The following is a 26935-nucleotide window of genomic DNA, read 5'->3' on the forward strand; positions in this document are numbered from 1 at the left end:
TCATCGGAAGAACTGATGCGAAAGTTGAAACTGCAATACTTTGGCCACCTCATGCGAAGAGTTGACTCACTGGAAAAGACCCTGATGCTGGGAAGGATTGGGGGCGGGAGGAAAGGGGACGACAGAAAATGAGATGGCTGGATGGCATCACCGACTCAATGGACATGAGTTTGAGTGAACTGCGGGAGTTGGTGATGGACAGGGAGGCCTGGCGTGCTGTGATTCATGGGGTCGCAAAGAGTCGGACACGACTGAGCGACTGAACTGAACTGAACTGAATTCTTAAAAATATATGCTGCTGGTCCCAAAGTGAACCAGGCAAGAGGCAGAGAGAAATCACTGTGGATCTATTTCTACAGCTGGAAAAGCAAGTCAAAACATATTCTCTATTGAATCAGCATTTTGATTTTTGCCTTTAATGAACAGTTCTTTAAAGGACATCTTCGACTCTAGAGCTAGCTTTATCATCTTATTTTCTATGGAATAACATAATCTTTTGCAGAGAGAAATAGTGGCTTGAGGAAAAGATCCATTAGTAGTTGGGTTTTTGTTCTTCTACCTGATTCAATGTGACCAAACACTGATTGAGTTGGAGAATGATGAGAAAATGAGACTATAAACATACATGTACAGCGGAAAGATTAATGAACAAGTATCCAAAGTTTTAAGGTCAGTTGTTGGTCCACAGAACCTTGCTTTGGAGTGTGTGTGTCTGTGTGTGTCTGTATGTGTGTAGGGAGGTGAATGTGGGACTCTGTGTGTGTGTATAGGGAGCTGGGTTGCGAGTAGGTGGTGAGGAAAAGAGAGGTTTCTTGAGGTTTCCCCCTTGAGGGATCATGCACACCCACATAAAATCCAAATATAATAATTTTTGGAATGCAAGCACAGATTATCCATCTAGCTGCAGAGGTGGAAGTCTGCCTTCAGACATGGAAAATGACAGATAATTACCCAGTCTTTTGACAGCATGTCTGCTACCTAATAATTCAAACTATGGGTATGAAGAAGGAAGCCAAGAATCTTGATGAAGTTGGAAGAGGAGCCTAACAATTTGCTTCCACCTTCTGCACTGGAGTCTTTTCTCCTATATTTAGCTGCTGGAGTGGCAAAGGGTGGCCAAGCAGAGAAAAGCTCAGATTCACCTTTCAGTTCAAGTGCACCGCCTTTTTCTACAAACAGTTAACTGCAACTCCAGACAATAATGGGATAATAGCAATCCCTTCCACTTGCAGAGAGCTTCAGCAGTTGAAAGAGATCCCTCTATTTCTGAGACCAACCTTGTAGCAGAGGCAAATGGACACCACTGTGTCTCTTTTATAGATGAGAATTTACAAGGCCCTGCAGAATGGTTGCTGGCGTAGCTAGTAACAACTCACATCTCTGATTCCTTGTCCACATATCCCATTTTTAAATTAAAATTCAGTGCTTCCTTTACATTCATGGGACTGGGTGTTTAATAAGGGGCCCTTAAGACAGTGCCTGAGCAATTATATTTGGGATAATCCCACTAGTGCAGATTGAGTTCACAAATTCCTTCTACTTCAAAAGTTATTTTTAAGGAAAGAATTATGCAGATACTTGTCTCATGTCTTCACTTGACTCTGCTTCCATTTATTTACACATTCTTTCTTTATTACCTTCCTTTTGTATGTATGATCTGATTTAACAGACCTTGACTGATACATAAATCACTGTTGTCAGCATCATCAGCCCTTGTGAAGAGCTGGGGTCCATCCAGGGGCCACAGATGCATTGTGACATTCCTATGTCATTATATGGGTTAGGTCCCTGAAAGGAAATGTATCATTCAATTGTATGATAAATATTGTTGAAATATATTTTCTCTAATTATTCAAGTGTAAATGTGTGCACACGTGCATGCATGCACACACACATACATACATTTCTAAGTTCCTTAGGCATGTTGAATAAGTGCCAATAACACAAATTTCACAGTAGGAGAAAACTAAAAACATTTTCCTGGGTTCCAAGTGAACCCAGATAAAGGATGATATGCAGTGAACTAAAATTCAGTGCCTTATATTTTACTTCACAGGAAAACCAAAAAAATAAATACTAATATACTATTTAAAGAATTTATGAAAACTCTTTAAAAACGATTTTTGAGTTTTTTATACTAAATGTCAAAACAACATGAGCCCTTTCCACTGTCCTTTTGGTTGAGATGAATATGAATAATAATTCCCAAATGGATTTCTCTTTTTTGCAGTTGATGACGCCAGCATCGCCGTCTCTGGGGCAGAAGGGAAGTGAAAACTTTCCTGAATTCTTTTCCACATCATTTCCCTTCAGCCAGGTTCAAATGAGCTCACGCTGGTGTTCTCATGCTTTGAGAAACAGCCAAGACTTTTGGGAAAGCCATCAGACGTCCCTGCTGGGGATGTGGCCGCGTCCTGGCAGCATGGCCTCCCCAGAGTCACATTCAACTTCTTCGGGCTCATCACTCTTTGGAGGTGAAACCAGCAGAGAAAGGGGGTCTCCCTTTTATCCCCCTTTCCCAGAACACTGAGGACAGCCCTGAAGCACTCTGTGTACACATGCAGTCCTGGGGGAATCACCTCACCTATGCCAGGCAGCAGTCACCAGCCAAGAGGACAAGATTTAATGAGGACAAAGCATGGCAGGGTCTGGGCCAAAAATCAAATATCTGGCCCCGTGGTCTAAATGTGCTTTGCTCTTTCTCACTTTTATACTTTTTTTTTTTTTTCTGCTTATCCATCTGAAATTCTTTTCTTTTTAAACTTTATTATTATTGTTTATTTTTTGGCCTTAGCACATGGCATGTGGGATCTTAGTTCTCTGACCAGGGATCTAACCTGCTCCCCTACCCCTACATTGGAAATGTGGAATCCTAACCACTGGATCACCAGGGAAGTCCCTGAAATTCTCCTCTTATCCTTCCTCCTGGAGCCAGGTTGCAATGCTCCCTTCACCAGTCCTGGGGACTAACCAGCACCTTCACTTGCACATCTGGGAGAGGGCTTTCCCCGGGACCAAAATAGCTTCCTCTAGTTGGAACCCAGAACAAAGACCAATTTGATATAACCATCATTTAATAAAATAATCTGAGGGTTTACAAGGACACCAACTTTTCTTAATCACAAATTCCATTTGGAACTGCAACTGCAGTTAATCCTGCAGACCCCCGATCCTGTCATACTCAGCCCCAAAGACCTACTGACCTTTTAGTTTCTCCTAATGCTCCAGACTGTGGTGTTGAAGACTCTTGAGAGTCCCTTGGACTGCAAGGAGATCCAACCAGTCCATTCTAAAGGAGATCAGTCCTGGGTGTTCATTGGAAGGACTGATGCTAAAGCTGAAACTCCAATACTTTGGCCACCTCATGAGAAGAGTTGACTCACTGTAAAAGACTCTGGTGCTGGGAGGGATTGGGGGCAGGAGGAGACGGGGACGACAGAGAATGAGATGGCTGGATGGCATCACTGACTCTATGGACGTGGGTTTGAGTGAACTCCGGGAGTTGGTGATGGACAGGGAGGCCTGGCGTGCTGTGATTCATGGGGTCGCAAAGAGTTGGACACAACTGAGTGACTGAACTGAATTGAACTGAAATGCTCCAGACACTCCCTTTTCCAGCCCCTCCTCCTACTCCTTCCTCCCTTCCAAACTCTCCTTGGTGCCTTCTGTCACTCCTTGTTCCAAGAGATACAAACTCCCTTTCTGTCTGCTGATTCTTCATTGCATCAGGTTCTCCCCAAGGGAATTTTTCAGGGGTGCCCAACTTCCCATATTGAACAGAGTAAAAGAGCAGGAGAGAAGATGGCATAGCTCAGCTTCTGCCCTTGTAGCTATAATACATCCCTTTGATTCCTCTTCTCTCTTTACTAATGCATTGGTCATCCATCCTCCAGCCTCAATCCTGTCATCAACCGGGGTAACTCCAGTGGCCAGTGCGTGACGTAAGCAACTGCCTAGCAGCAGATTTCTTTGACTGAGGCAGCCACATTGAACTCAGCCTTCACTTCACCCATAGCCATGCCCCATCCTGGAACTGGACCGCATTTCAACCGTTAATAGTAACATCCTGCAGTTTGGACACAAAGTCTCATTTTTAAAACTCTCCTAATTCCCTTATTGCAAACACACTTATCAGGCAACTTCAGGAGCAATTCCCTTTTAATCCTGAAGTTCTCACACTTTAATGATGATAACAGTCAGCCGAGGAGCATGTAAAAATGCAGTTCCCTAAAGCCTGCCCCTAGGTATGGGACCAGTGCCTAGAAATCTGCACCTCATAGACCTCCTAGGTGATTTTGGCAGAGGTCCCACAGAGCACTCTGAGACACTGCTTGAAACCTTTGTTCTTTCCCTCAGCGTGTCAGTCTTCTCCTGCTGCACTTGCACCTATGGTCAGTATAGGCTTTTACCTGTCATTTCAATCACTCTGGGGCTCCCCTGGTGTCTCAGAGGTAAAGCCTCTGCCTGCAATGCGGAAGACCCAGGTTTGATCCCTGGGTCAGGAAGATTCCCTGGAGAAGGAAATGGAAATGGCAACCCATTCCAGTACTCTTGCTGGAAAATTCTGTGGACTACAATCCATGGGGTCTCAAAGAGTCGGACACTACTGAGCAACTTCACTTTCACCTTTTCGATCACTCTCTTACTACCATCACTGTGATGGTGAATTTTATGTGTCAACTTGGTTAGGCTACAGAATCAGATGATTTGGTCAAACATGAATCTAGATGTTGCTATGAAGGTATTTTTCCTAATAGCTTAAAAATGTTTTCTGTTATCACTTTTTAAAAATTTTTATTGAAATACAATTGATTTACAATGTTGTGTTAGTTTCAGCAAAGTGATTCAGTTATACACATGCACCTGAGTGTGCTAAGTTGCTTAAGTTGTGTCCGACTCTTTGCGACCCCATGGACTGTAACCCGCCATCTTCCTCTGTCCATAGGATTCTCCAGGCAAGAATACTGGAGAGGGTGGGCATGCCTTCCTTGAAGGGATCTTCCTGACCCAGGGATTGAAGCTGCGTCTCCTGCGACTCCTACTTTGCAGGCAGATTCTTTACTGCTGAGTCAAAGGGGAAGCCTTCAGTTATACACACATCTACATATATGTGTATATATATATCAACAACCTCAGATATCCAGATGATACAACTATAATGGCAGAAAGCCAAGAGGAACTAGAGTCTCTTGATAAGGGTGAAAGAGGAGAGTGAAAAAGCTGGCTTAAAACTCAACATTCAAAAAACTAAGGTCATGGTATCTGGTCCCATCACTTCATGGCAAATAGATGGGCAAATAGTGGAAACAGTGGCAGATTTTATTTTCTTGGGCTCCAAAATCACTGTGGACAGTGACTGTACCCAAGAAATTAAAAAACGCTTGCTCCTTGGAAGAAAAGCTACAACTGACCTAGACAATGTATTAAAGAGCAGAGGCATCTCTTTGCCAACAAAGGTCCATATAATAAAAACTATAATTTTTCCAGTAGTCATGTATGGATGTGAGAAATGGACCATAAGGAAAGCTGAAAGTGACAGTGAAGTCGCTCAGCCATATCTGACTCTTTGTGACCCTATGGACTATAGTTCATGGAATTCTCCAGGCCAGAATACTGCAGTGGGTAGCCGGTCCTTTCTCCAGGGGATCTTCCCAACCCAGGGATGGAACCCAGGTCTCCCACATTGCAGGCGGATTCTTTATCAGCTGAGTCATCAGGGAAGCCCATAAAGAAAGCTGAGCGCTGAAGAATTGATGCTTTTGAATTGTAATGCTGGAGAAGATTCTTGAGAGTCCCTTGGACAGCAAGGATAGCAAGCCAGTCAATCCTAAAGAAAATCAACCCTGAATACTCATTGAAAGGACTGATGCTGAAGCCAAAGGGCCAATACTTTGGTCACCTGATGTGAACAGCCAGCTCATTGGAAAAGACCCTGATGTTGGGAAGGATTGAAGGCAAAAGGAGAAGGGGGCAACAGAGGATGAGTTGGATGGTATTACTGATTCAATGGACATAAATTTGAGCCAGCTCTGGGGGATAGTGTAGGTCAGGGAAGACATTTGTGTGGCAGTTAATGGGCTTGCAAAGAGTCAGACACAACTTACTGAATGAATAGCAACAAAACTATACATATATATTTTTATTTTTAGGTTTTTTCCACAATAGGTTATTACAAGATATTGAGTATAATGCCCTGTACTATGTAGTAGGTCCTTGTCATTCATGTATTTCGTACATAGTACTACGTGTATTTTAATCCCATACTCCTACTTTACCCCTTCCCACTTTCTTCTTTGGTAACCATAGATTTATTTTCTGTGAGTCTAATTCATTTGTACTTTTTTCTTTTTAGATTTCACATATTAGCAATATCATATGGTATTTACCTTTGACTATGAAGGTATTTTTTAGATGCACTTAGCAATTAAACAGTAGCAGACTCTGAGTAGAGCAGATGACCCTGCATAATGTGGGTGGGCCTCACCAATCAGTTGAAGGACTTATAAGAAAAAAACTGAGGACTCTGGAAGAAGGAATTCTTCTTCTAGATTGCCTGTAGACTGGAGCTGCAACAACTCTTCTCTGGGTCTCTAGCCTATTTGCCTGCCCTGCAAAATTTGGTTCCTCTCCTTTGATACACACAGAAATACACACACACACACACACACACACACACACACATGCTATTGGCTCTGTTTCTCTGGAGAAGCCTAATATGACCATATACTTCTATGCTCATTGCAATAAGTACATTCTTTAAGATTCTAGGCTTCTGTTTCTGAGCTGCTGAACCAAACCTCAGGGACTGAGGCCACTAGGCTTTCACAGTCTTTAGCCCTGCAAGGATCTTGGTATTTCCTAGTATTTCCTTCTGTAATCTATACATTCTGTAGCACAGAGTTCCCACATGTGCTTTTTCAAACCTCACCACTGTTTTCAAAGCTCCATTTCTAATCATTTCTGGTATAGATATTGACTGATGACTGGTTTCCTACTTTACCGAGAAAATAGAAGTCAAGTTAGGAACTTTCTCTATTTCTTACCTACCATAAGGCTTCTCCATGTACATCTATTATTTGGTCCAGTATTTGCAGACAAGGTAGGTCCAAGATGGATGATTTCCACTTTGGATTCCATCCTTTCACTCTTCCTTAAATGGCCTTCTGTACTCTATTAATGACCCACGCTCCTCTACTGGCATCATTTTTACTGCCCTATTCTTCTTGGGCATACTCCATCCACACCTTCCTAAACAACTTAACAAGACGCCCCCCCCACCCCCACCATGTTCCCCTCTAGCCACTACCATTTATTCTCCTTTTATGGCTTCCTCCTCTTTTGAATTCATAATCACATAAAGGTGCCCGCAATTTGCCTACTACTCCCACCACTTTACTGAAAATATTCTTGTCAAAGTTACCTTCCAGCTGCTAAATTCAGAGCATATTTTTGATCCTTCTTGGACTCAGTGTCTCTGCACTATTTTGCATGATTGGTCAGTTTCTTCAGGAAACACCATCCTTCCTCTTTCCCCACTAGGACGCAAGACCCTATTGATGCTCCCCTACCTATCTGATCTCTCCTTCTCTCTTAGTTTAGTTTTCCCTTCTAAGACTCTAAGACAGAAAGATGGGGATGGGAGATGCAGGCTGTTTATTTGGGAAGCGATCCTGGGAGGTGCAAACAAGGACATGGGAAAAGTGAAACAGAACAGGAAACAAGCTAATAAAAGGTGTGTTAGTGGTCAGGTTGGGGCAGTGGGTACTGTGAGCCTCGGATGAACCCAGTAGGACACATGCCAGAACTGATCCACCAAGGATAGGAAGCTGAATTATTTCTTTGAGTTCCTTAAGTTCTTAGCACCTGTGAGATGATCTATGCTTGCTGAGTCAGTTCTCCTGACACCAGAGGAGAACATTGAGAAGCTGAGAAGCAAGAAGTCAGCTCAGAAAGAAGATAAACCAGATGTGGGTGGGCAGGGGAAGAGGCAGCACCAAGCTTCTCAGATTCTTTTGTGAGCTCTTCTTCTCTTCCTTTCCTTTTCAAGTGCTGATTTCCCATTGTTTTGTCCTTGTGTTACTGAAAGGTGTATGGGTTCTGGCTGCTCGCTGCTCAAAATCCAATAAGCAGGCCAGGTTGGTGGAAAGGAAAGTTCACTTTATTTCAGATGCTGGCAACTGGGGGTCATGGTGGAGGTTGGATATCTGTCCAAAGGCCAATTCCCCTCCCACCAACACCCACTGGCAACCGGTTGGGCAAGAGCTTTTATAGACAGAAGGAGGGGTTGTATGCAGAAACTGCACAGTCAGCTCTGACGGTCATCTTCGAATTGATCATCAGTAGTCTCTGACCAGTGTAATCTTGGTTGTTTTAGGTATAGTTAATCTTCAGATCCAGGGTCCCTTTATTTCCATTTCTTTGAGTTAGTTCTCAGAATTGTGACAGTTTATGTCGTGGGTATGGAAGCAACAGTTAGAACTGGACATGGAACAACAGACTGGTTCCAAATAGGAAAAGGAGTACATCAAGGCTGTGTATTGTCACCCTGCTTATTTAACTTATATGAAGGGTACATCATGAGAAATGCTGGGCTGGATGAAGCACAAGCTGGAATCAAGATTGCCGGGAGAAATACCAATAACGTCAGATATGCAGATGACACCACCCTTATGGCAGAAAGTGAAGAGGAACTAAAAAGCCTCTTGATGAAAGTGAAAGAGAGAGTGAAAAAGTTGTCTTGAAGTTCAACATTCAGAAAAATAAGATCATTGCATCTGGTCCCATCACTTCATGGGAAATAGATGGGGAAACAGTGGAAACAGTGTCCGACTTTATTTATCCGGGCTCCAAAATCACTGCAGATGGTGATTGCAGTCATGAAATTAAAAGACGCTTACTCCTTGAAAGGAAAGTTATGACCAACCTAGATAGCATATTAAAAAGCAGAGACATTACTTTGCCAACCAAGGTCCGTCTAGTCAAGGTTATGGTTTTTCCCGTGGTCATGTATGGATGTGAGAGTTGGACTGTGAAGAAAGCTGATCGCTGAAGAATTGATGCTTCTGAACTGTGGTGTTGGAGAAGACTCTTGAGAGTCCCTTGTACTGCAAGGAGATCCAACCAGCCCATCCCAGAGGAGACCAGTCCTGGGTGTTCATTGGAAGGACTGATGCTAAAGCTGAGACTCCAATACTTTGGCCACCTCAAGTGAAGAGTTGACTCACTGGAAAAGACCCTGATGCTGGGAGGGATTGAGGGCAGGAGGAGAAGGGGACGACAGAGGATGAGATGGCTGGATGGCATCACCGACTCAATGCACATGAGTTTGGGTGAATTCCGGGAGTTGGTGATGGACAGGGAGGCCTGGTGTGCTGCGATTCATGGGGTCGCAAAGAATTGGACACGACTGAGCGACTGAATTGAACTGAACTGAACTGAAGGGAGAAAAGGAAAGATATAGCCATCTTAATGCAGAGTTCCAAAGAATAGCAAAGAGAGATAAGAAAGCCTTCTTAAGTGATCAATGCAAAGAAATAGAGGAAAAGAATAGAATGGAAAAGATTAGAGATCTCTTCAAGAAAATTAGAGATCCCAAGGAAACATTTCATGCAAAGATGAGCACAATAAAAGACAGAAACGGTATGGACCTAACAGGAGCAGAAGATATTAAGAAGACATGGCAAGAATACACCGAAGTCCTCTACAAAACAGATCTTAATGACCCGGATAATCACGGTGGTGTGATCACTCACCTAGAGTCAGACATCCTAGAATGTGAAGATAAGTGGGCCTTAGGAAGCATCATTATGAACAAAGCTAGTGGAGGTGATGGAATTCCAGTTGAGCTATTTCAAATCCTAAAAGATGATGCTGTGAAAGTGCTGCACGTAATATGCCAGAAAATTTGGAAAACTCAGCAGTGGCCACAGGACTGAAAAAGGTCGGTTTTCATTCCAATCTCTAAGAAAGGCAATGACAAAGAGCATTCAAACTATAGCACAATTGCACTCATTTCACATGCTAGCAAAGTAATGTTCGAAATTCTCCAAGCTAGGCTTCAACAGTACATGAGCTGAGAACTTCCAGATGTTCAAGCTGTATTTAGAAAAGGCAGAGGAACCAGAGATCAAATTTCCAATGTCTTTTGGATCATAGAAAAAGTAAGAGACTTCCAGAAAAACATCTACTTCTGCTTCATTGACTACGCTAAAGCCTTTGACTATGTGAATCACAACAAACTGTGAAAAATTCTTAAAGAGATGGAAATACCACACCACCTGACCTGCTTCCTGAGAAATCTATATGCAGGTCAAGAAGCACCAGTTAGACCCGAACATGGAACAACAGACTGGTTCCAAACTGGGAAAGGAATATGTCAAGGCTGTATATTGTCACCCTGCTTACTTAACTTATATGAAGGGTGCATCATACGAGATGCTGGGCTGGATTAAGCACAAACTGGAATCAAGATTGCCGGGAGAAATATCAATAACCTCAGATATGCAGATGACACCACACTTATGGCAGAAAGAGAAGAGGAACAAAAAAGCCTCTTGATGAAAGTGAAAGAGGAGAGTAAAAAAGTTGAATTAAAACTCAACATTCAAAAAACTAAGATCATGGCATCCAGTGTCATCATTTCATGGCAAATAGATGGGGAAACAATGGAAACAATGACAGACTTTCTTTTCTTGGGCTCCAAAATCACTGCAGATGGTGATGTAAGAATGGGTTAGCATAAGAACAGCCATCTTAGAGGCTGGAAAAACCATTTTTACTGAGTATGTGACTTGAGGGAAGAAGAACTAGATAAAACCTGGGAGACAAGTTAATCTTAAGTACCAAGAATGTGGGCGGCTGCTACACTGAAAATTAGGTAAACAGGTCTGATAAACTTATCTCGTTAAGACACCAGGATAGAGATATGCACAGCTGTGTGTGTGTGTGTGAAAAATTACTGTGAGTTAGGTAATTTAGAAATATCATGATTTGAAAATGCTATATAACCCCTTGGCTCTGAGTGCTCGGGGTCCTTGTTGAAACCCGCTGCGTCGGGCAGGCACTTGGACCCCAGCTAGCTGGAAATAAACCTCGCTGTGTGTCTTGCATTATCATGAGTGTCCTCTGTTCCTTTGAGGGAAGGGCGACTCCGGACCCTAACAGTGACTGCAGCCATGAAATTAAATAATTCTTGCTCCTTGGAAGAAAAGCTATGACCAGCCTAGACAGCATATTAAAAAGGAGACATTACTTTGCCAACAAAGTCCATATAGTCAAAGCTATGGCTTTTCCAGTATGGATGTGAGAGTTGGACCATAAAGAAAGCTGAACACTGAAGAATTGATACTTTTGAACTGTGGTATCGGTGAAGACTGTTGAGAGTCCCTTGGACTGCAAGGAGATCCAACCAGTCTATCCTAAAGGAAATCAGTACTGAATATTCATTGTAAGGACTGATGCTGAAGCTGAAACTCTAATGCTTTGGCCACCTGATGCAAAGAACTGACTCAATGGAAAAGATCCTGATGCTGGGAAAGATTGAAGGCGGGAGGAGAAGGGGACAACAGAGGTTGAGATGGTTGGATGGCATCACTGACTCAATGGACATGAGTTTGAGCAAGCTCCGGGAGTTGGTGATGGACAGGGAAGCCTGGTGTGCTGCAGTTCATGGGGTCACAAAGAGTTGGACATGACCGAGCGACTGAACTGAACTGATGTCGTGGGTGCAGTCTGGTCATCATGTAGTTAACTCCTGCACCCTGGTGTTTTAGTATCTATAAGATAGGTCACAGTCTTTGGCTCAGAATATTATCTATAGCCCTTGAGAAAGAACTAAAATCTTTGACTATACTTAATAGCTACATTATTATTATTTGGTCTTCTCTGACCATTTTCCTTTGTTTTTGCCTTTCTGATTACTCTGCTTAAACTTATTCATTGGCTGAAGCTTTCCACAGACAAAAGGCAGGCAGAGGACACTGGGGGTTGGGGTGGGGGTCAGCGGACAGGACCATAGGATCCTGCTCTGTTTCACTTTCTTCATTTTCTCCTGGCTGTACATGTACCTCCCAGGAGTGCTTAGCTACTTCCATCCGTTCTATCACCTTTAGATTCTAAAGTGTATATTTTCTACCCAGACGTGTTCCTTGAGTTCTAGGCATATGTATCCAGTAGGCTGTGGCAGTCTCCTCCTGTGAGTCCCCTGGGCATCTCACTTTGCACAAGGTTGAATCCATCATGTAATGGGATGCTCCCTCTTGACTCCTAGACTCAAAATTCACTCCTGCTCCATGATTCTTTCTTGGAGAATGGGTACCCAGTTGCCAAAGTGAGAAAACCTAGAGAGAAGTCACGCTTGAAGCCACCACACTCTGTCAGCATTATATCCATTGTTGAGTTTGTACCAAGGTCAACTATCCTTAGCCTGATCCCGCTTGTTCTCTCTCACAGGCATTTGTTCAATCTCTTATCAATAATACTCCCTCCCCAATAAGTCTCCCTACTGTGTCTTACTCACTCCCACATAAACATGATTTTCTCCCAGGTAGGCTGTAATGTACTTAAGAGTAGAGACTTGACAGTAACTGATACTTATGTATATGGACCATTCAGCAATCTAGGAATATTTTCAAGTCTCTTTTCCTCTTCCCTTTCTCTGAGCCACCAAGGATAAAGGCGAGGTCCAGAGTTATTTAGCAAAGCTTATGTTAGTGAAATAGCACCCAGAACTCATATTCCATAGTCCTATTTCAATCTCAGGTGACCTGACCCCAAACATGGAAAGAGCGCATTAATCAAATCCTCTAACAGATTGAAAGTATGAGGGTGACTCTGTTGTTAATATTTACAGAAGTTTGGAGATTGGTTTTTTTTTAGTTTAGTTGCTAAGTTATGTCCAACTCTTTTGTGACCCCATGGATTATAACCTGCCAGGCTCCTCTGTCCATGGGATTCTCCAGGCAAGAATACTGGAGTGGGTTGCCATTTCCTTCTCCAGGGGATTTTCCCGACCCAGAGATCAAACCTGGGTCTCTTACATTGAAAGGCTGTATCTTTACCTCGGAGCCATCAGGGAAGCCTGAGGATTGCTTATTCCTGTCTTGATTCCAGAAAGGATTTGAGGAAAATCATCAAACTATTCCTTTTGTAGGAGAATAATTAACAGCAAATATGAAAAGATAAGACACGGGATCTCGTGACCCATCTCCCACTATGAAATGAAATCAGTGACATGAACATTACTGGTTATGGACAAAGCTGGCTTTCCCCCCACTCCACAGTTTACCCGTATATGTTTCCTATCTTAATAGCTAGCTTAACGTTTATAAAATAAAATGGAAAACAGACTAAGTCCATAAATCCAGGTGAACCAAATGAATTCCTAGGGGGAAATGCACTCCACTTGTAAATAATTCTCATTTAAATCTTGTAACTTGGAAAGGCTAAAACCCACAATCATTAAAATGACATTTCCTGTATTTTTATCATTGTAGTAGGAATGTCAGTAATCACCATATTAAAGATCCCTAGGGGAGAGGATTAGTAGGAGGATAGAGAGATCCTACAATATTCAGGAAGCATAAATCCAAAATGCAGCTTTATAACCTTAATGCTAAGGAGAATACTTTTTGGAAAACTCAAGGTTTCATATTTAATTATTTTGAAGAATTTGACAAGCTTCTCACTACATTTATAAAATTCAGTGAACGTTTTTAAAAAAAATAATGGAAAACACTGTTAGAGCAGGGCATCTAATTTCTCTCTATAAAAAAATTCCAAAGGTTTTAGTGATTGTTAAATACAGCTATGCACGCAGTAAATGATAAGTCTCTTAATGTTGGTATTATTGGATATCAGGTACTCAATAAATGTCTGCTTACTGAATAAACAGTTTTTCCACACTAAAAATTCCAAGCACTTCCCTGATTACAGTGGTTCCTTGCTCAGAAATATTCCATGGTTCCCTGTTGTTTAGAGTGACCTTGTCCAATATGGCAGCCAAAAGCCACATGTGGTTATGAGTACTTGAAATGTGGCTAGTCTAGACTGAGATGTGCTGTAAATGTAAAAACACACTGGACATAGAAGACTTATTTATCAATGAAAGAATGTACAGAGTTCATTAGTATTTGTTATGTTAATTATCAATTGAGGTAATATTTTAGAAATATTGATTTAAATAAAACATTATAATTCCTTTATTTATTTATTTTACTTTATAAGTTTGGCTACTAGAGAATTTAAAAACTACTTTTGCGGCTTGGATTTGTGGCTCACAGTATATTTCCATTGGACAGCACTGGTGTAGAGACCAAACGCTTTCTTCTCTATACTTAACTTCCAAACCTTATTTCCTGTTATGTTTTCCTTTTTGCTTTTCTCTTGCTGCTCCCTCCTCTTTTTGTTCCTTTTAAGAACTTACTGCCCTTTAGGATTTAAAATCCTTCCTTCTTTATGAAGACTATCTGCTTCTCCTAGGCAGAAGCACTTTTTTCCTTCCTCTAAATCTCTAAAACTCTTTATTTACAGATTTTTTTAAGTGGCACTAATCAATTTCTATTTGTATTATAGATGTTTGTGCATATGTATTATTTCCTCACTAAGTTTTGCGTCTTTGAAGTAAAGAGGCACTTTTAGTTCTGTTTCAAATCCTTCAAAGTGGGTGAAGATAGCAGGGTATCAGTCAGAAACCAAACTAGATGCTTTAACAGAAATTGTTTAATGTAGGGAACTGATTAAATAGGTATGGGAGACCTGAGAAATGAAAATGGTAATACAGTAAGACCCTTACATATGAATGAGTTCCACACCTAGAATGCATCAGGCAAACTTGAACAAATTATTTTTTAGAGATTCTTCTTTATACAGTAAAACTACCAAGTAAAACAAGGAAATGTTTATTTCAAATTAATGGCGGTGATGGGAAAGTGATCTAGGAAGCCCTACAGAGTTTTTAATTTCTTATCCTGGGTGATAGCATATGGATATTGACATAAATATAATTCTTTAAGATATACAGATTAATATATACATTTCATTTTCAAAAATTTATCTGAGGTTCCTCTAGAAAGAATCCTTTTAGGTTCCTTTAGAATTATTTTAGATCCCCCTTTTTTTGTGTTAAATTTGAGGGAATTAAATGAAATATTACATATACATAAAAATAGCTTATGATGGGGATATCATTCCCTCATCCATCTATCCAACATTTTATCTTTGAGCCATATATAGAAGGATGTTTGCCAAATTTTTATTAGCATAAAGTTATTTTAGTACAGTTAAAAACATTTTCAAATTATTACATTTATCAAAGTGAGTGAGTGAAGTCACTCAGTTGAGTCTGACTCTTTGCGACCCCATAGACTGTAGCCCACCAGGCTCCTCTGTCCATGGGATTCTCCAGGCGAGAATACTGGAGTGGGTTGCCATTTCCTTCTCCAGAGAATCTTCCTGACCCAGGGATCGAACCCAGGTCTCCCGCATTGTAGGCAGATGCTTTAACCTCTGAGCCACCAGGGAAGCTCACATTTATCAAGGACAGCAATAAACAGGAACTTCCCTGGCAATCCAGTGGTTAAGAGTTCATCTTCCAGTGCAGGGGGTACGGGTTTGATCGCAGGTTGAAGAGCTAAGATCTCACATGTCTTGTGGCCAAAACACCAAAACTTAAAAAAGCAGAAGCTACATTGTAAAATTGAATAAAGACTTTAAAAATCAGTTCAGTTCAGTTCAGTCGCTCAATCGTGTCTGACTCTCTGAGACCCCATGAACTGCAGCACTCCAGGCCTCCCTGTCCATCACCAACTCCCAGAGTTTACCCAAATTCATGTCCACTGAGTCGGTGATGCCATCCAACCATCTCATCCTCTGTCATCCCCTTCTCCTCCTGCCCTCAGTTTTCCCCAGCATCAGGGTCTTTTCAAATGAGTCAGCTCTTTGCATCAGGTGGCCAAAGTATTGGAGTTTCAGCTTCAACATCAGTCCTTCCAATGAACACCCAGGACTGATCTCCTTTGGGATGGACTGGTTGGATCTCCTTTTCATCCAAGGGACTCTTAAGAGTCTTCTCTAACACCACAGTTCAAAAGCATCACTTCTGCGCTCAGCTTTCTTTATAGTCCAACTCTCACATCCATACATGACTACTGGAAAAACCATAGCCTTGACTCGATGGACCTTTGTTGGCAAAGTAATGTCTCTGCTTTTTAATATGCTATCTAGGTTGGTCATAACTTTCCTTCCAAGGAGTAAGCATCTTTTAATTTCATGGCCGCAATCACCATCTGCAGTGATTTTGGAGCCCAAAAAAATAGTCAGTCACCGTTTCCACTGTTTCCCCATCTATTTGCCATGAGTGATGGGACCAGACGCCATGATCTTAGTTTTCTGAATGTTGAGCTTTAAGCCAACTTTTTCACTCTCCTCTTTCACTTTCATCAAGAGGCTCTTTAGTTCTTCACTTTCTGCCATAAGGGTGGTATCATCTGCATATCTGAGGTTATTGATATTTCTCCTGGCAATCTTGATTCCAGTTTATGCTTCATCCAGCCCAGCATTTCTCATGAAGTACTCTGCATATAAGTTAAATAAGCAAGGTGACAATATACAGCCTTGATGTACTCCTTTTCCTGCACGTCAGGAAGCAACAGTTAGAACTGGACATGGAACAATATACTAGTTACAAATAGGAAAAGGAGTATGTCAAGGCTGTATATTGTCACTTTAAAAATGGTCCATATCAGAAAATAAGTAAAATCATTTTAAAAAGATAGCAATAAACAAAAAGTTAATAACTGGATATTATGATTATAAGTTGCAATCATAAAGGGCTTTAAATAGTCACGTTTTGGGGGGCTGCAAAGTGTTGAGAGAATTTAGATTCACACAGACTAGTAATGAAAATAGTAAATTTCACCTGCTCACCTTCAATCTTGGGATGTTCTTCATTCAGTTAAACAGTGAGGACAGAAGTAACATCATTCATTGGTCTTAGGAAAATCCAATTCACTTACCTGAATGTTAACAGGTAGGTAAATCTCCAAGCTGGGTTTTTAAAATGAAGGTTCTAAAAAAACAATTGAAAAATGTTTAAAAAGTCAAATTTGGATCAAGTATTTGTGGAAGCACTTCTGTGAAACCTCATGGTTGGCAGGGACGCTACTTGAAAACTACCATACCCAGGCATTGCAACAGATTTTACTCTAAATATAAGATAGCGATTTAGCAACACTTTTCTGAAGTTGATCAACAAAGGCAGACAATTTAAGGCAAATGCTGTATTTTCTCTGGGAAACGAATTAGTAATTAACAACTTAAATCACTTAAAAAATGAAGCTGCTGGCTTCCTTGGTGGGCCAGTGGGTAAGAATCTGCTTATTAATGCAGGGGACAAGGGTTTGGTCCAGGAAAATCCCACATACCATGAACATCCAATGGATAGAGGAGCCTAGTAGGCTGCAGTCCATGGGGTTGCTGAGAGTCAGACACGACTGAGCGACTTCACTTTCACTTTTCACTTGCACACATTGGAGAAGGAAAAGGCAACCCACTCCAGTGTTCTTGTCTGGAGAATCCCAGGGACGGGGGAGCCTGGTGGGCTGCCATCTATGGGGTCGCACAGAGTCAGACACGACTGAAGTGACTTAGCAGCAGCAGCAGCAGCAGTGAACCAACTAAGCCCCTGTGCCACCACTACTGAGCTTGCGTGCTAAAGCCAACAAGCCACAACTACTGAAGCCTATGTGTCCTGGAGCCCATGCAGAGCAACTAGAGAAATTCCATGTGCAGCAATGAAGACCCAGTGCAACCAAAGATAGATAAATAAATATTTTAAAAAGTATAAGAAAATGAAACTGTTCATACAGGCCCAGAATGTTCACCAAATTTTAACATTGACTATTTCTTTATGATAAGGTTTTGGGTAATGTTTGCTTTACTTTTGACATCTTCTGTATTGCTTGAAATGTATGTAACACACATGCATGTTATGGAATTAGTAAAAACAACTAAGAAAAAGCCTTTTTACTCATTGCCTCAATGGAGTCAGGCTTGCACTAGATAAGTTAACTTGCCCAGAGTCAGGCATAGACTGGCAGAATTTGAGGGCAGATCTGGAACTTCTTTGGCCAGATATCTGGACTCTGGTGCCTATAGTGTGTAGCTTGATGCTCTGTCCATAATCTTCATTCATGACAAGCTCAGAGTCTTTCCATCCCCAAAGGTCGAAAGATGGTGCAAAAGTAATTGCAGTTCTTTCACTGTTGAAATTTGCCATTTGATATTGGAATAACTTCTTAAATAAATGTGGTTATGTTATGGATTTTTTTTAATGCTCATGTATCACTTGATTTTTCTTTGCTAATGATTTATTGCTTGCTATTTATTTTGTATTTATTTTAGACTAGGGAAAAGATGTTGGACAAAAAGCAAATTTGAGCAATTTTCTTATTCAAGTTTAAAATGAATCGTAAAGCAGCTGAGACAACTCAAAACATCAACAAAGAATATGACCCAAGAACTGTTAATGAACATACAGTGTAGTGGTGGTTCTTGCAAAGGAGTCTTGCAAAGGAGATGAGAGCCTTGAAGGTGAGGAGTGTAGTGGCAGGCCATTGGAAGATGACAATGACCAACTGAGAGCCATCATCAAAACAGATCCTCTCACAACTACACAAGAAGTTGCCAAATAACTCAACACTGATCACTGTATGGTCATCAGGTTTTTGAAGCAAATTGGAAAGGTGAAAAAGCTCAATAAGTAGGTGCCTCATGAGCTGACCAAAAAATTTAAAAAAATTGTCATTTTGAAGTGTTGTCTTCTCTTATTCTACGTAACAACAGTGAACTATTTCTCAATTGGATTGTGACATGCAATGAAAAGTGGATTTTAGATGGCATCTGGCAATGATTAGCTCAGTGACTGGACTAAGAAGAAGCTCCAAATCACTTCCCAGAGCCCAACTTACACCAAAAGAGGTCGTGGTCACTGTTTGGTGGTCTGCTGCCCATCTGATCCACTGCAGCTTTCTGAATTCCAGCAAAGCCATTACATCTGAGAATTATGCTCAGTAAATCCAACGAGAGTTACCGAAAATTGCAATTCCTACGCCTGGCATTGGTTGTCAGAAAGGGCCCAATTCTTCTCCATCACAATGCTCTACCCCACATCACACAACCAGTGCTTCAAAAGTTGAATGAATTGGGCTATGAAGTTTTGCCTCACCCTCCCGATTCACTTGATCTCTCACCAACTGACTACCACTTCTTCAAGCATTTCAACAACTTTTTGCAGGGAAAATGCTTCTACAACCAGCAGGAGGCAGAAAATGCTTTCCAAGAGTTTGTCAAATCCCGAAGCATGGATTTTTATGCTACAGGAATAAACAAACATATTTTCCATTGGCAAAAATGTTTTGATTGTAATGGTTCCTATTTTGATTACTAAAGATATGTTTGAGCCTAGTTATAATGCTTTGAAATTCATGGTCTGAAAGCACAATTACTTTTCCACCAATCAAGTTCTGCTATGGCTTAGCCATGTGACTACAAACCTTTGCTTCTACCTTGATGTCATCTAGAAACTCCATAAACATTTAAGGCTATATCCAAGCACATGTGCACCAATTAATTCTTTGTCCAATCACTTCTTCCATTTCATCATGCTGAGAAGGTGACCTGTCGAGTCTGCAGCTCAGCCCTCTTGATGGATGATGTAATGGAAGCATGGTACACCAGCCTTCTCATTTGACTTAAATCAATCCATCTCTTTCCCTCCGTTCATTGCCAGCATCTCAGGTCCTGCAAATGAAATCAGATTTTCCATGTTTGGACCAAAGTTTTCAAATTTCCTAGTGGCAGGGGTAAAGCTCTAATTAGTTCACATGTGCCAGCTAATTAGGTAAGAGGTTGTTTTGCTAAGAATCTCATGCAAGCCTTAACCTGGGGTCAATCCAACTGTATTTGAATCAGAAGTTGCATATTAATATCCCTGTGCTGGTGACAAAATGACAGGACAGTCATTTAGTTTAGGAAAAGCGAAACAAAAGGAAATTATGATTTTTTCCTATGATTAAAACCAACTTCAGAAAAACTGTGCAGAGGTCAGGCTGGTCCCAACTCTTTCTCCTTTATGCTCCTGTGGACTTTTCTCTTACCTAGAAAGGTCTATCGTCCCCCTCCCTGCCAAACTTTCTCCTAGAAAATGAACTAATAATCATTAATTCTAAGGGATACATGACTATTTCTCATGATGTTATCTTTCTTTCATGATGGGATAAATCCTTTAGCCAAATGGACACATTTCTAATCTGTGACTTGATATTTGAACCACATTTATAAAACAGAATTAGTTTCTAGGTAATCATCTGTGAATTTTACATATTTCCATATTATCAATTTCCATGTGAAAGATGATATGAACATTCTACTTACTTTCTTACAGAGGAAACTGTTGAAGAAATGCTTTTACAGCAGCTCTGAGATGACTTCACTGACCATGGATTCCATTAATTTGGGCCATGTCCTTATTCAGTTCAGTTCAGTCGCTCAGTCGTGTCCGACTCTCCGCGACCCCATGAATCACAGCACGCCAGGCCTCCCTGTCCATCACCAACTCCTGGAGTTCACTCAAACTCATGTCCACAGAGTCGGTGATGCCATCCAGCCATCTCATTCTCTGTCATCTCCTTCTCCTCCCGCCCCCAACCTTTCCTAGCATCAGAGTCTTTTCCAGTGAGTCAACTCGTCTCATGAGGTGGCCAAAGTATTGCAGTTTCAGCTTTAGCATCAGTCCTTCCAATGAACACCCAGGATTGATCTCCTTTAGAATGGACTGGTTGGATCTTCTTGCAGTACAAGGGACTCTCAAGAGTCTTCTCCAACACCACAGTTCAAAAGCATCAATTCTTCGGCGATCAGCTTTCTTCACAGTCCAACTCTCACATCCATACATGACCACGGGAAAAACCATAGCCTTGACTAGATGGACCTTTGTTGGCAAAGTAATATCTCTGCTTTTTAATATACTATGAAGGTTGGTCATAACTTTCCTTCCAAGGAGTAAGTGTCTTTTAATTTCATGGCTGCAATCAGCATCCGCAGTGATTTTGGAGCCCAAAAATATAAAGTCTGACACTGTTTCCACTGTAGGAACTATAATTACATACACACAGTTGTCTAAACAACCACAGACCATCAGCTCCCAAGGAGTTATTCAGGATCATCTGACTCTATCTCTTTATCTCAGAGAGGAAGAAACTGACATTCACAAAAGCAAACTTGACAGACCCCAGAATGCAGTTGGTTAGTGGACAAACAGGGATTAGAACCCTGACTGGCCAATCAACAGTGAAAATAAGGAGACAGATTATGCCAGTTTCTCTTTAGGTCACAGAGAAGGAGTCTCCATGTACATATACCTAAGGAACCCACAGGGGAGAGCTAGATTCCAGAGGGGAGGTTCATGCCTTCAACAGTTCAAGAGATGACTCTGTATCCTTCATAGAAGATGCTCTCTGGTACTGAACATGTGATATTTAAAAAAAGGAAATGAGGCATATATTTAGAACTTGGGTTACATTGGTTTCCATCAAATGTTCAAAGGATCAGTGGTGCTGTGTTTTCTTTTTCTGCCCAAAAAGGTGAGTATCACTAGAAGTAAATCCCCAGGAACACAAAGCTGATTTTGGGTCCCTAAGATTTAACAAAAACTTGATGAAAATTTCCAGAAGCACATAGTAATTTACCTTCTTTGCAAGAGACATTCCTTTCACTGGCTTCAAATTTTGGTTGCTTTTGAAAGAACAGAGGTGGGTAGTCTTCTTTCATTTTTATTTAGATTGGTCTTTATTATTTGTGAAGTATTGTCACATACTTTCTTCTTTGACGTATTAAAGAAACCAACACCTACTGAAGCTGTTCAGATGAGCTTTTTATTCCAAAATGGGGTAAAGAACTAAGACCTCTACCTCTTCATAGAAGACTCCAGAAAGAATGAAGGGATGGAGCCAAAGCAAAAACAACACCCAGCTGTGGATGTGACTGATGATAGAAGCAAGGTCTGATGCTGTTAAGAGCAATAATTCATAGGAATGTGGAATGTTAGGTCCATGAATCAAGGCAAATTGGAAGTGGTCAAACAGAGATGGCAAGAATGAACGTCAACATTCTAGGAATCAGCAAACTAAAATGGACTGGAATGGGTGAATTTAACTCAGATGACCATTATACCTACTACTGTGGGCAAGAATCCCTTAGAAAAAATGGAGTAGTCATTATAGTCAACAAAAGAGTCCGAAATGCAGTACTTGGATGCAACCCCCAAAATGACAGAATGATCTCTGTTAGTTTCCAAAGCAAACCATGCAATATCATCGTAATCCAAGTCTATGCCCCGACCAGTAATGCTGAAGAAGCTGATTGAACGGTTCTATGAAGACCTACAAGACCTTTTAGAACTAACACCCAAAAAAGATGTCCTTTTCATTTTAGGGAACTGAAATGCAAAAGTAGGAAGTCAAGAAACACCTGGAATAGCAGGCAAATTTGGCCTTGGAGTACAGAATGAGGCAGGGCAAAGGCTAATAGAGTTTTGCAAAGAGAATGCACTGGTCATAGCAAATACCATCTTCCAAGAACACAAGAGAAGACTCTACACATGGACATTACCAGATGGCCAACTCTGAAATCAGACTGATTATATTCTTTGCAGCCAAAGATGGAGAAGCTCTATACAATCAGCAAAAACAAGATCGGGAACTGACTTGGCTCAGATCATGAACTCCTTATTGCCAAATTCAGACTGAAATTGAAGAAAGTAGGGAAAACCACTGGACCATTCAAGTATGACCTAAATCAAACCCATTATGATTATACAGTGGAAGTGGGAAATAGATTTAAGGGACTAGATCTGATAGAGTGCCTGATGAACTATGGACAGAGGTTCGTGACATTGTACAGGAGATAAGGACCAAGACCATCCCCATGAAAAAGAAATGCAAAAAAGCAAAATGGCTGTCTGAGGAGGCCTCATGAATAGCTGTGAGAAGAAGAGAAGCGAAAAGCAACGGAGAAAAGGAGAAATATACCCATCTGAATGCGGAGTTCCAGAGAATAGCAAGGAGAGATAAGAAAGCCTTCCTTGGTGATCAATGCAAAGAAACAGAAGAAAACAATAGAATGGGAAAGACTAGAGATCTCTTCAAGAAAATTAGAGATACCAAGGGAACATTTCACGCAAAGATGGGCTCGATAAAGGACAGAAATGGTATGGACATAACAGAAGCAGAAGCTATTAAGAAATTCAGTTCAGTTCAGTTCAGTCGCTCAGTCGTGTCCGACTCTCAATGACCCCATGAATCACAGCACGCCAGGCCTCCCTGTCCATCACCAACTCTCAAGGTTCACTCAGACTCATGTCCATCAAGTCGGTGATGCCATCCAGCCATTTCATTCTCTGTCATCCCCGTGTCCTCCCACCCCCAAACCCTCCTAGCATCAGAGTCTTTTCCAGTGAGTCAACTCGTCGCATGAGGTGGCCAAAGTATTGCAGTTTCAGCTTTAGCATCAGTCCTTCCAATGAATACCCAGGATTGATCTCCTTTAGAATGGACTGGTTGGATCTCCTTGCAGTACAAGAGACTCTCAAGAGTCTTCTCCAGCACCACAGTTCAAAAGCATCAATTCTTCCTCAATCAGCTTTCTTCACAGTACAACTCTCACATCCATACAAGACCATGGGAAAAACCATAGCCTTGACTAGACGGACCTTTGTTGGCAAAGTAATGTCTCTGCTTTTTAATATGCTATCTAGGTTGGTCATAACTTTCCTTCCAAGGAGCAAGCGTCTTTAATTTCATGGCTGCAATCAGCATCCGCAGTGATTTTTGAACCCCAAAAAATAAAGTCGGACACTGTTTCCTCTGTTTCCCCATCTATTTCCCATGAAGTGATGGGACCAGATGCCATGATTGTCATTTTCTGAATGTTGAGTTTCAAGCCAAACTTTTCACTCTCCTCTTTCATCAAGAGGCTTTTTAGTTCCTCTTCACTTTCTGCCATAAAGATGGTGTCATCTGCATATCTGAGGTTATTGATATTTCTCCCAGCAATCTTGATTCCAGCTTGTGCTTCTCCCAGCCCAGCGTTCCTCGATGTACTCTGCATAGAAGTTAAATAAGCAGGGTGACAATGTACAACCTTGACGTACTCCTTTTCCTATTTGGAACCAGTCTGTTGTTCCATGTACAGTTCTGACACTTGCATCCTGGCCTGCATACAGGTTTCTCAAGAGGCAGGTCAGGTGGTCTGGAATTCCCATCTCTTTCAGAATTTTCCACAGTTTATTGTGATCCACACAGTCAAAGGCTTTGGCATAGTCAATGAAGCAGAAATAGATGTTTTTCTGGAACTCTCTTGCTTTCTCCATGATCCAGCAGATGTTGGCAATTTGATCTCTGGTTCCTCTGCCTTTTTTAAAACCTGCTTGAACGTCTGAAAGTTCATGGTTCACATATTGCTGAAGCCCGGCTTGGAGAATTTTGAGCATGACTTTACTAGTGTGTGAGATGAGAGCAATTGTGCGGTAGTTTGAGCATTCTTTGGCATTGCCTTTCTTTGGGATTGGAATGAAGACTGACATTTTCCAGTCCTGTGGCCACTGCTGAGTTTTCCAAATTTGATGGCATATTGAGTGTGGCACTTTCACAGCATCATCTTTCAGGATTTGAAATAGTTCAACTGGAATTCCATCACCTCCACTAGCTTTGTTCGTAGTGATGCTCTCTAAGGCCCACTTGATTTCACATTCCAAGATGTCTGGCTCCAAGTGAGTGATCAAGCCATCGTGATTATCTTGGTGGTGAAGATCTTTTTTGTACAGTTCTTCTGTGTATTCTTGCCATCTCTTCTTAATATCTTCTGCTTCTGTTAGGTCCATACCATTTCTGTCCTTTATCGAGCCCATCTTTGCATGAAATGTTCCCTTGGAATCTCTAATTTTCTTGAAGAGATCTCTTGTTTTTCCTATTCTGTTGTTTTCCTCTATTTCTTTGCATTGATCACTGAGGAAGGCTTTCTTATCTCCCCTTGCTATTCTTTGGAACTCTGCATTCAGATGCTTATATCTTTCCTTTTCTCCTTTGCTTTTCGTGTCTCTTCTTTTCACAGCTATTTGTAAGGCCTCCTCAGACAGCCATTTTGCTTTTTTGTGTTTCTTTTCCATGGGGATGGTCTTGGTCTCTGTGTCCTGTACAATGTCACGAACCTCCGTCCAGAGTTCATCAGGCACTCTATCAGATCTAGTCCCTTAAATCTATTTCTTACTTCCACTGTATAATCATAAGGGATTTGATTTAGGTTATACCTGAAAGGTCCAGTGGTTTTCCCTACTTTCTTCAATTTCAGTCTGAATTTGGCAATAAGGAGTTCATGATCTGAGCCACAGTCAGCTCCTGGTCTTGTTTTTGCTGACTGTATAGAGCTTCTCCATCTTTGGCTGCAAAGAATATAATCAATCTGATTTCGGTGTTGACTATCTGGTAATGTCCATGTGTAGAGTCTTCTCTTGTGTTGTTGGAAGAGGGTGTTTGCTATGACCAGTGTATTCTCTTGGCAAAACTCTATTAGCCTTTGCCCTGCTTCATTCCGTGCTCCAAGGCCAAATTTGCCTGTTACTCCAGGTGTTTCTTGACTTCCTACTTTTGCATTTCAGTCCCCTAAAATGATAAGGACATCTTTTTTGGGTGTTTGTTCTAAAATGTCTTGTAGGTCTTCATAGAACCGTTCAGTTTCGGCTTCTTCAGCATTACTGGTTGGGGCATAGGCCTTGATTACTGTAATATTGAATGGTTTGCCTTGGAAACGAACAGAGATCATTCTGTCATTTTTGAGATTGCATCCAAGTATTGCATTTCGGACTCTTTTGTTGACCATGATGGCTACTACATTTCTTCTAAGGGATTTCTGCCCACAGTAGTAGATATAATGGTCATCTGAGTTATTTTCACCCATTCCAGTCCATTTTAGTTCACTGATTCCTAGAATGTCTATGTTCACTCTTGCCATCTCCTGTTTGACCACTTCCAATTTGCCTTGATTCATGGACCTAACATTCCAGGTTCCTATGCAATATTGCTCTTTACAGCATCGGACCTTGCTTCTATCACCAGTCACATCCACAGCTGGGTATTGGTTTTGCTTTGGCTCCATCCCTTCATTCCTTCTAGAGTTATTTCTTCACTGATCTCCAGTAGCATACTGGGCACCTACTGACCTGGGGAATTCCTCATTCAGTATCCTATCATTTTGCCTTTTGATACTGTTCATGGGGTTCTCAAGGCAAGTATACTGAAGTGGTTTGCCATTCCCTTCTCCAGTGGACCACATTCTGTCAGATCTCTCTACCATAACAAGTCTGTCTTGTGATGTCTTAAGACGAGGTGGCAAGAATACACAGATGAACGGTACAAAAAAGATCTGCACGACCCAGATAATCACGATGGTGTGATCACTCACCTAAAGCCAGACATCCTGGAATGTGAAGTCAAGTGGGCCTTAGGAAGCATCACTATGAACAAAGCTAGTGGAGGTGATGGAATTCCAGTTATTTCAAATCCTACAAGATGATGCTGTGAGTGCTGCACTCAATATACCAGCAAACTTGGAAAACTCAGCAGTGGCCACAGGACTGGAAAATATCAGTCTTCATTGCCATCCCAAAGAAAGGCAATGCCAAAGAATGCTCAAACTACTGCACAATTGCTCTCAATCCACACGCTAGTAAAGTCATGCTCAAAATTCTCCAAGCCAGGCTTCAGCAACACGTGAACCATGAAGTTCCAGATGTTCAAATTGGTTTTAGCAAAGGCAGAGGAATCAGAGATCAAATGGGTAACATCTGTTGGATCATCGAAAAAGCAAGAGTTCCACAGAAACATCT

The sequence above is a fragment of the Moschus berezovskii genome, chromosome 3, assembly GCF_049115385.1.
Source record: "Moschus berezovskii isolate FMDL1 chromosome 3, NW_MosBer_1.0, whole genome shotgun sequence".
Lineage (NCBI taxonomy): Eukaryota > Metazoa > Chordata > Mammalia > Artiodactyla > Moschidae > Moschus > Moschus berezovskii.